The sequence below is a fragment of the Centruroides vittatus genome, unplaced genomic scaffold (assembly GCF_030686945.1).
Source record: "Centruroides vittatus isolate TY-2023 unplaced genomic scaffold, ASM3068694v2 scaffold_946, whole genome shotgun sequence".
Taxonomy (NCBI): domain Eukaryota; kingdom Metazoa; phylum Arthropoda; class Arachnida; order Scorpiones; family Buthidae; genus Centruroides; species Centruroides vittatus.
Genome location: NW_027122723.1, coordinates 917,211 through 929,422, shown reverse-complemented (window position 1 = coordinate 929,422; position 12,212 = coordinate 917,211). Strand labels below are relative to the sequence as shown.

The window sequence follows — 12,212 nt, the reverse complement described above, 5'->3', positions numbered from 1 at the left end:
AATTATTGGGTTAAATACATAATGTAAATTCATAAGCAAATTATTGGGTTAAATACATAATGTAAATTCATATATATGACTTAGCAATTATTAAAACCAATTATTTTAAGATAAAATTTTATAAAAAATTGTGCGTATATCTTATAGCTAATATAATTTGTATAAATTTATATACTTTTCAACTTTAAGAATTGTCGACTGAAGAAAGAGGAACTTATTTAGATTGTGTTAAAGAAAAGGAATCTCAGGTATTTGCTTCAGAGGTGTGTATGTATTGCCATTAATCATATTTATAAGAATTTAATCAAAGAGAATTAATTTCATTATTCCATTTTTTATTTAATGCCTATAGTTTTATTCATTAACGATTAGAGAATGCCCTAATTTTCCTGAAGATTTACGTTATTGCCACTACCTTTCCATTTCATGTGAACATCTTAATCAAAACGTAAGTTATATTATATTGAGAGTTAATAAGCTAATTTATTAAAATTATAAGTATATTTAATAGTTATAATGTAATAGTTATTACAGATAATACCTAATTAACGATTCAATTTTACTAGAAAATGTTTGTAGTAAAAGAATCTTTTCATGCAATATAATTATTCAGCCTTTTATTATCCTTATATCAGACATATATTTAATGGTTGAAAACAAAATTTTACGTTTCCGAATTGTCTTTGATATATTTTCTAATAAAACATAAATATCATTTAGTAAATGGAAAGAAATCAAATTTCAGTCCTTACACAAGTGGTTGTATTGAATTTTTTGATCTAACGTTTTATATACAAAAGTTAATAAAAATTATCATAAAAGAGTATCCTGTAAAATATTGTATTCAATAGAATATTATTATGTGGTGATGGTGTTTGCTTTTTGAAAATAACTTAGTACTAAGGTCTTGATCTTTTTGAAAGTTCCACCGAAAGATGAAAGGTGAACCAACGTATCCAGAATCTCTCCCATTTAAAAATTTTAATTCAGATTGTCAATTTTCCAGCCGAATTCAGTAACTGCTAAACAATATAGTAATCTATGGAAATAGACGTCCTGGAAGTCTTGAAAACGTCCAGGACTGCAAACTTGAACCGATTGTCAGTCTGACTTTCTTCTCTGGCAATAAGTAATAAAGATGTTTGCAGTTTAGTTGACAAAACTATGAAATGATTGATTAGGTCATTTTTTCGTTTATCTAAGCTGTAATAAATATGATTAATGTGGGCCGGATATACGTGCGTTTGAATTCTCACTAAATGTACACTCATATATATGTGCTGTACGTAAAAAATGCCAGAACTGCAGAACTGCTACATGCATGTTAAAATCCAAGTATTCATTAAACATAAGCGCCAGTCATATAAACTTACAATTTGCAAGTTGAATTTCATACGTACTTCTGTCTGCGAGCAAATTTTCCTAACTTCTATTATGTCACACATTTTAGTTACGACAATAGGTGACCCAAGGAATATGAAATTTACAATGTCACAAAAGACGTATTGGAATAATGTTACTTATAGCAGAGATGAAGTAAATTGAATTACAAACAGAATTATACGTTCAATTAAATTTTAACTTTCTACGTTATCTGATCAATTATTACTAAATTTATTTTTATACGTACAGTTGTTTACAAGATCTTTGAAGATTATTCGGTAAATTCCCTGATTCTATAGTTAAGAAACTGGCAAAAGTAGTCGTATATTCTTGATTACAGATTTGTACAAATGATGAGAAATAAGTAAACGCTCTTAAATTATTAACTAATTATAGAATTGGTGTCGAAGTTGATAATAATATTTCGTTCCCACTGATATTATTAATTATACTAAAGTTAGTTTCAGAGCAATTAGAATTTAATACGAAAGTAAAATATAATTATTCACTTTTATAACCACTGAAAAGCGGTTTTCTGGACGAATAAACCGAAATGTTATGTCCTCGAATCCGACGTTCACGCCGAACCAATTTTGATAATATATATAACAAAATTGGAAGAATCATGTTGGCACCGGAATAACACTATAACTTACAGTCTGTTCTTGCAAACTAAATATGGACTACCAAGTGTTATAATTATTGGAGAAATCTGTTTGTGAGCGTTACGTTTTGTCAATGAATGTATGTATCATAACTTATCGAAGTTTGCTACGTACAAGTAATAGTTATATGTACACTGTTAAGCAATTTAATGGAAACAAGGTAAAAATGCAATATTTATTTTCTCGAAATTTATTAATGAAAAAAATAGATTTAATATACAACGTATCACTTTTTTACATCAACTTGCACAGAACTATACAGTATATATTACTCAAATAAGAAATAGTTATATCGCATATCGTTCTTTTCTTTCCATTGACGAATTTGTTTAGGAAAGATGATTTTCAATTATCTGTCTCTTTTTTCCATCCGTAAAACTTTTTTTTTGTAGAATGCTGAGTTATGTAGCAGTTCCACATTTCATCCTTCAATTAGAGATTCTCCAACCACATTTAAATTAAAATTTTCGAATGAAAAATACTTCAAATAAGTTCGTTTTTCTCTTAACTGTTGTCGAATTGGTACAATAACAATTTCACCCCTTAGTTCTAAATTATCCTCCAAAATCAATCATATAATATTCTTTTATTGAACACAGTATGTTATAATAACTAAATTAATTTTATTAGCAATATAAATTAAATTTACTATATATTATCGGGATAAATCTTTGGATATGCATCACCCAATTACATAACGAAAAACAGACAATTAAACAAAAAATATATTTCTAAAAGATTTACACTACACTTAAGTGATGGCTATAAAATCTGCAGTTAGGCCTGTTGAAGAATTGGGCAAAACTTTTGATTTCAGAATTTTTCGCCTCCTCGCAGATTATAATCCTAGTAGAAAAACCCTTAGACTTCGTTTCAGTTGGTTTAAGACTGCCTACACACGTAGAAATTTCATATTTAAAACATAATGTGAAAGTTCGAACCCACCAGAAGTAAGCCAGTAATGATATATCATTTTATCGCGTGGTTCCCACGGAAAAATATGAATCAGAAGGGAAAGATATGAATCAGAAGGAACAAATATGAATCAGAAGGAACAACCGGCGAAAAATGCTGGTTGGTGAAACTGGAAACGTGACCGGGACGATAAAAGGGCGACGAAAGTGGGAAAAGAGAGTCGGTTACATAGAGTCCGTCCGATCGACTCAAGGCGATTACGTAGTGTCAGGGAGACAAGGTGTGTGTGCGCCGAAGTCCGAAGGAAACCAACCGAAAGACTACTCTGACCCTTTAGCGGACCGACCCGAATCACGAGGTATGACCCCATTTCCTGTGAACTCTCCCTCCGCGGATCCGAACTTAGGCGACGGTCGCTCGCCTCTTTTGTAATTGTAATGTTTAGCCTTAATAAATCGTTGTTGTTATTATCCGTTGTAATGTCCTTTATTCGAATATCGTCACCGCCGCTCTACCGTCGAACCCATCCACTTCCTCCACTCGCGTAACCCATCCGAACCGCCATCTTGACGTGGGCAGGTCTAACGGACCTGTTAGCCGAGAAAGGGAGGAACGAGACTCCGTCCACCTCCCGGCACCCACAATAATAAAAATATGAATTTAGCAAAATAACTTTAGATTAACATTTTTATCATTTACTAATTGTTATACTGAACATATCGATTAAGTTTCTAAATTCATTACTGCAACTTTCACACATTTTAAACAAATCTTAAATAATGTTTTCAATTTTAATTTTATTAAATTTTATGTTCATCTCAATATTTTCCTTATATAAAATATATCTTATTATATTAATTATACTTCTTTTTTAAGCTCGGAGAAATTCCATTTCAGAACAGATCATGTATAGCACATTTGCGTATGTTTCGCTCCAATGGTTTATCACTCTATGAGGTAACAAATAGTTTCTTTACTCAATTGCAAATAACTTAAAATAAGTAAAGATAAAAGAATTTTTAAAATTCCAAAATAACAACTAATTATATTAACAAAAACTAATATATTATTATTTCATTTAGGCTCTCTTCAATAAAGACTGTTTGATAGAAACTATCGAGAATTCAGCAGCAACTTTGTCTCTATCGAATATGAAAACTATGATTTTATCAGGAATTATAATCTTATTTTATATGATGAAATACTAAATTCACATGTTAAGCGATAATCATTATAAAAAATTGACGAGTATAAGAATTATATTCAATGTCTGATTAACGCTTTAATTAATAAATTACGAGATAAGTGTTGTTGTAAGTGACTAATAGTTTTTAAAATGAAATAAATCCTATTATTTTTACAATACAAATGACTTTTTTTTATAATTTTTTCCAAATATATTATGCAATTTCTTTACTTAATTGATCTTGAAATTTAAATTTATATACCGGTAAAATATTTAACTAATTACATGGTCAGATTAGAATTAATATCAATATATTCGTGCTTATTTATCATTTTTGAGATTATTGTAGTTCTATGGATTCATCGGCCATGTAATATATTGAAATGAATATTTAATATTGAGTATTAAATATAAAAACGTTGTTTGTTTATGCCATAATGTTTATATTTATACATTAAGCACAACCAAACCTAAATATCGTCAACAAACACTTATCAATGGATATTCTTCATAAATATTAAATACCTTCATGCATTATCACGTGACACTCTTAAACTTGTCATTAGACTTTGTTACGACGCCATGCTCGATTTAGCGTCAATGATAGACCGAACAAATAATGCCAGTTAATCGAAGTTTGATTATATTTGAGTAGACGTTGTTATGACAAAAGAATAGAAAACATGTTTTCATAATTTATACATTTTATCTAGTATTAAGTTGCCCTAGAAGTCACAGAAGGTCGCATGTAACCTGAAAGTTTTAGGTTCTCCACTTAAAGATTTGATTGATAAGTTCCCCAACATGTGACCAATCTCTCAAGGGTAATGCATTTCGCGGAGTTTTATCGGAAACTGGCCCCTATTTACGTGTTAGACACATAAATAAAATGCAAAAGTCTACGTAGCCAGATGCGAATCTTAGTGTAGAAAAAATTGCTGGTAAGTTTTCTAAACTACCTCGTATTATAAAAAAATTCGAAGTTTCTATGCGAGAGTTTTTAATCTCTTGTCTCCGAGAAAATTCGTGGTTTAATAACAATGCTGCGAGTTCTTTCTCCAATCCAATAAGGACATTATATAATATTACAGTTTATATCGTGTGTGGAAGAAGCTGGAATCATTATAAGCTATGAGACAAATGTACAGTTATTCTGTTTAGCACATATTGTCATTTTGCAGTGCCTTCATGGATGTCTGAGCGAATTTGAATTAGGTGACCCCATATATAGTGTTGACTTTACACATTTTTCTCCGAAGGAATTTTCTAGGAAAATACTTTATTATAAAAGATTGGTTTGGGTATTTCCCTGTTTAAGGGGATCATAGGTGATTGCTTTTTTAGATAACGGGCCACTGCCCATAGGACAACGCGCCATTGGTACTAAAATTATAGTTACACCACTGTCGATAATTAAAGTAATAATATTTAAGAATTTCCTAATATTTTATTAACTATATTCTTAGTAGAAATTGCATTAATTGAAACTCGTGACGGCGAAAAAACATGTTTTTTTTTCCAATTCAGTGAAAACAATTGAGAAATTAAATAAATTTGGACAAATTTTAAAATGTTTACTTATTATTTGTATTAAATATATTTTAAACTTGCATAGCAACGATGATGTGAGTTTATGTTATATATATTAATACATATAAATATTTTTTCTTGTTTAGTTTGAATAGATTTGATAGATTACCATTTTTCTCTGAATATCTGATAAATGTAAGTAATATTTACTTTTATAAAATAAAATAATTGTATTATATATATTAGAGGTTCTTTTTTGCTAGCCTTGACAAAAATGTTTATTATGCAATTAGACCTCTGTACAATGATCACTAACAGGAGCATAAATAATGATTTATTCGGAGGTGGCCTGTATTAGAAAGTTTTATTACATTCATTTCAAAAAGAAATGTTCTTGAAAATGGTCGTGGTTTGAAAGTCGCCGTTGTTGGAGATTCGACTAAATTATTGAATATTTTAACTATATATACTGGATAATTTATACTTATTTAACAAAATAATAATAATATTTTCTAGTATCTATCGGCGACAGCCAAATGGCTGAACGGTGTAAATGTCAGCCTATGGAAACTGAACTTGGTCGAAAAAGCCCGAAAAATATTTTAGGCGGTGGTCCGTCTCTTACCTCCCAGCCGAACCCGTGATAGGCTTGTTTAAAAAATCCCACAAGGCGGAAGGAGTCAAATTTAAAAAATTCAGGAACGAGTTGCTTAACTTTTTCGGCAACATTTAAAACTGTGTTACGCCATCTGTTATGATATTTTATTATTAAAAACGTTTTATATTTTTAATTAATTGTTATAAAATGGCAAAAAGCTTAATTTTGAGGATAGGAATGTCATTTGTAAAAAATTGTAAAGGCTAATAACGAGTAAAATCATCATTAAGTCAGACCCTACTCGAGATATGACAAACGACCCCCGTTTATTTTCCATCCCCTTGACCTAAAGCCAAAATTTAATAGTATCAATCCTCTAATAAGCAAACCTCACTAAAAAATTTTAGAAATTTTCAACAAAAAGTACAGAAGTTACTAAACTTTAAAGAGGATGAACAAAATCGTGCCCTTCCCTCAACACACAAACACAGAGATTACCACCGAATTTTTTGCATTTCTCGCCGATTCAAGGTACCCCGAGTCCAAAAATGTAAAAACTTAAAGATTATTTTTTGATCAATCGCCATACTTTTTCTCTGTTATATATAACATAACAGGGACAGTAAAAAAAATTGACCGTCGTGTAAATTGTCAAAAGTTTCTACTTGGTGCAATTCGTTTACATCTGATGTTTTTGTTTGGGTATAGATTGTTTTTCATTAATAAATGTGTTATTACACCAAGACCTAAGAGGATGACGTATGTATTGAAAGTCACGCCAAGCATTCGGCCGAGCGCCGACGGAACCTCTCAATATATTGTTTAAATGCATAAATTTGAGCTTTTGTTATTCTGAATAACATTTAACATTTTGCATAAAAAATCATTCATTTCGATGCATTTTATTCTTACAAGCATAAAATTAAGAGATAAAAGTAAAATGACTGTATGGGGAATCTCCGTGAACATTGATCTATCGACGAAGAAGTTTCACCATCACCTCACCGACAAGGAGAGAGATTAAGTTTAATATTTGATCTTTTTAGACCCAGTAGTTTTTCTACGATCGTCTGCAGAGCCAGAAGAAGAAATAAAACAAGACAATAGAAACAATAAAACACAACAAAAACAGTTTTCGGTAAATAGCGGTTGCCGAAACATAAGCAATTGAAAAGGCAAAATTTATAGTGTGCAAAATTATCGAAAAATTTGTAATTTTGCACACTACCTAAGAAAACAACCATCTTTTTAATGATAGTCGGAATTACTATAGGTGTTGCGCGGACAGAGAAATCGAGCTTAAAAATTTGTACAGGAATCATGTACAGTACTTTGTACGGACTATGTACAGGAATAAAAGTACATGTTTCCTGTACATAGTCTGTGACTTTTTCACTTGGTGCGAAGTCACTGCCGTAACTCTCAATACTGTATAGTTATTTTATTTGCAATCACAAATACAAATGCATTATAATTGTTATATTCGACTGAGTAATTAATTTTTGTAAATCTGTAAAGAGAAAGAAAAAGTATCTCTGTTAATATGACGAAGTCTTTTTTTTATAATATATATATTACAATAACGAAATAATATAAACCGAAATTACAAATGTAATATATATATATATGTTACATTTATAATTTCGGTTTTATACTTATTTACAGGGAAAATACTACGAAGGCAATTGTATTCGTTTTCCTATTAACGACATTTTTTTGTGCAATATCTATTGGAAATGAAGAATTGAAAGAATTTAAAAAAAATATATGCCGTAAGATATTTTTCATTTATATACAAATACACTTGAACTATTAATTTACTTAGTATTAAAGAAATTTTAAATAACGTATTTAAATATTTGTATAACTATTGATGTTTAGTATTGGAGTACCATAAACGCTATTTATAATATTTATATAGAACAGATGTAGTTTTGAAACTTTATATATACATATATATTTCTCGCATGAAATGCTGTATTTACTATAGAAATAATCAATACCATCAATGGGAAACTTTTTGGTTAATGTTACCTATGGTAGCGAACATGGCGGCTCGTCTCTGAAACAGTGGGGACACACGTTCTAACCTAATCTAACCTATTCTAATAAATTACCATAATTATTGCCAACAAAATTATTAGAATAGGGGTAATTTATTAGAATAGGTTAAGTTAGGTTAGAACGTGCGTCCCCACTGTTTCAGAGACGAGCCACTATGTTCGCTACCATAGGTAACATTAACCAAATTTTTTTATATTTTGGTAGGAAATGATATTCTCTAGATTTAGACGTCCAATATTCTCAGAATAATAAATAAAATTGTGTATACAAATCTTTTGCAGTCACAAAAAATTATAATATAAATGTTTTATTTTAAATATTTTAATAATTTCAAACTGAAAACAGTATTATAATATAATATATCGTATTTCTTGACAATTACTTCGTTAAATATTTAATGTAAATTTATAAAAAAAAAACATATTATATCACATTAGCAACTATTAAAAGTAATTAAAATTTTATTAACAATTGTACGCTTGTCTTATAGTTAATATAATTTGTAAAACTTTATACACTTATCTATTTCAAGCATTGTCAGATGAGTATAAAGAACGTTATACAGATTGTCTTAAAAGAAATATGTCACAGGAATTATCTGCAGAGGTGTGTAAATATTGTCATTAATAATTATAAAAATTTAATTAAAGAAAATTAATTTCAAATTTCTATTTAATAAATTCAGCTGCATGCAAAAGCCCTATCTTTGAAGTTTTTTTTTGGCGATTATTACGTTCTTGGCTATTTATGTAAAAATATTAAGAAAGGAGTAAGTTAAATTATAATACAAGATAATATGTAATATATATACTAACTATACTACATACGAGGGTAGATCCGAAAAAAAAAACGTTACAAGGGAAATAAAAAATTATTTATTAATAATAGACAGAAAATACAAGGGAATTAAGAGGTATACTTGCCAGTCACTTTTTCACATAATCACCAAATCTATTTAGGCATTTACTTGAACACAGGACCAATTTGTATAACTCGGCTTGGTAGAAATCACGTCATTGCCCATTGAACCAGTTCTCGGCAGCTGTTTTCACATTACTGAAGAGAACCTTGTTCCAGATAAGTGTTTCTTCATTTTCGGAAAAAGGAAATAGTCACTGGGTGCCAAATCTGGTCTGTATGGGGGTGGGTCGATACTTCCCACTTGAACTTTTGCAAAAATTGTTGAGTTTTGCAAGCAGTATAGGGCCTGGAATTGTCATGCAGGACACCATCACTCAACATGCCAGGGCATATGCGTAAGATGCCGGTAAGAAATGAATCAAAGCTCCCACCTCCAAGAGATACCACTTTATTTAACGTCTTGCCATTTCAATCACTTTGACGAGTCAGCGAACTTACACTGCCTACCCTAATAACCACTGTAAGACAACTAGTACCATCTGTCTCCACTCTGGGGAAAAAATATTCCCTCCACTTTAATTACTTTTCAAATGCTGCTGCTTGTAATCTTTTATTTTGGATCTACCTACGTATGTATGTAAGGTATCTGGCAACAAGAACAAAAGCTTTGAGATCTGGCAACACTTAAAGAGACGTTTAGAGAAGGTCAATAAGGAAAGACCACGTGTTAATGGCAGAAATCAAAAGGCGAGAAAAGATACTTTACATATACTATAATAAAAACTATAAATAGTAGATAATTAATTAAGTATTATTATATAATAAATAATAATAATGAGTATAAATTAATCAATTATTCCATTTTAGTAGAAAATACGTTTAGTACATTTTTTTTTCATATCACATATTTATTCAGTCTTAGACAAATATTACATCAGACAAATATTCAATGGCTGAAAATGTGAGCAAATTTCGTGAGCAAATTTCGTACGTAATCAAGCGAATTACAAATAAAGTTACAAGTTTAATTAAACTTTAATCTTATAAGCTATTTAATGAATTATTACTGAATTAATTCTTTTATTCACAATTGTTTACAACATAACTCGGTTAGTCTAGTTTCTCGTTCTATATTCATCTCACTGGTTTAAAGAAGTATATTTTAGTTTATAGTCCTTAAAGTCCTGTAAAAATGATAAAAATTAATAAACGATTTATTAAGTTATTTATTAATTATAGATTTGCCGAAGTTGATAGCAATATTTCAATCTCAACTGGTATCATGTCTGTACTAAAATTCAGTGCAAGTATAATTTACCCGTGGTCAAGTACTGTTTTCGTTCATTTTGTTGCTTCATGTTGCACTGATAATGGGCATGATAACGTTTCAACATGCTGAGACAGTTAAAACTGTTTTTCTTAAAAATAAATTATTTTTTCAGTCGATTCCAAGTTTCTGTACCTAAACAATTCAGCCATAGTTTTGCTGTTTTATCTACCGTATATTATTGGTTGAACCGAACTCAATACAACGGAATATTTTCATGCTCCATATATGGAAGTGTGACTACTTTATTGATAAATTATCTCACTTATATTCAATTAAAAGTTATATTTACACTGTTTTTTAAGATTTAAATCTAAGATAAGATTAAATTAATAAATATAACATTTGAATTAATCGGGTTTCGAATTAATTTATTATACAGGATTTTCAGAATTTCAAAAATAAAATATTTCCACGACAATGCAAAATCTATTCGTTTGTAGGATTTTCAAAGAATACAAATTGATGCATTCATATAAACACGTTTGTATTTCGCGCACTCACCTGTCATCGGCTGTGACATTTTTCATGTGTGCTGTACATGTGTAAAAAGCATTCACTACATACATAACAGAAAATGACTAGACCTATAGATCATTTGAAAAAGATCTATAGTCATTTAGTCTAAAGTTTATTTATTATTGTACTAAATGTATCAATTGAGCTTTCAAATTCATTATTATTTTTAAATTTTAAAGATAAATTTTAAGTTTTCAATAATGTTTTAAATTTTAATTTTATTAAATTTCATTTTTGCCATATTATTTTCCTTAAGTAAATCTTATTATATTAATTTGGTTTTAAAGATTTCAGTTAAGGAACTGCCATCTATGGAGAGTATGTTTATGCCTGACCGTTGTGGAAAAACAATCTATGGGGTAACAAATAGTTTCTTTAAACAATTGTAAATTATTTATGCGTAATTTAGAATAAGTAAAAAATAAGATAATTCTCAAAATTCAAAATAATTGTTTATTTTATTAACAAAATTACTATTTTATTTAGTCTCTCTTCAATAAACAATGTTTCAATGATGTTTTGATACACAAGGCTCTAAAGATTGTGAAAAATGTGATTCGGTTGGAAATTAATATCTTATTTTTTCTCCTGTAATAATAAGTTCGTATCTTAAAAGATGAAAATAATAAATATAAAAGTTATATTCAATGTCTGATAATAAGAAAAATTTGCTAATTGTGAAAACTAATTTTCATAAAGTTAAAACATGATTAAGGTCGAGAATCCAGTTGCGTAAAAACGAGCGTAAAAGCTTTCTCCGGAAATTCACACATTTATATCCAGGTAGATAAATAAATTCGCAATCATTAGACACAGAAGAGTATATAGAATGATTACTCGCGAATAGGGTTTGTGATGGCTCTACATTTGTCTTGAGGACACAAATGTTTTGTGATAATTTATTAATTAAAATTTCACTTACTTTATCTCTTGAAAAATAATTACAAGAGTGAAGATTCCAATAATTAAGCATTTCTCGGTAATTAAGGTAATCAAATATAGTTAAATATTCCAAAGATGGTCATTCTCTCATGTTATTATTCCACGATTTTATAGTACTAATTGGTAAAAACTATTGTACATCTTAGAAAATACAACTTTGTAGAACAAATTATGCCTAAACTCCGAAAACTTTGCATTAGACTCCATTCTATGATTTTTTGT

General features: G+C 29.3%; 1 long non-coding RNA gene across 1 annotated transcript; it reads left to right on the top strand.

Moving 5' to 3' along the window:
• The first annotated feature begins 7,977 nt into the window (after window positions 1-7,977).
• Window positions 7,978-11,424, top strand: LOC136990592 (uncharacterized). Its single transcript, XR_010883082.1, has 4 exons — window positions 7,978-8,049; window positions 8,874-8,947; window positions 9,027-9,110; window positions 11,336-11,424. It is a non-coding gene; the product is annotated as an uncharacterized lncRNA (long non-coding RNA).
• The last annotated feature ends 788 nt before the right edge of the window (window positions 11,425-12,212 follow it).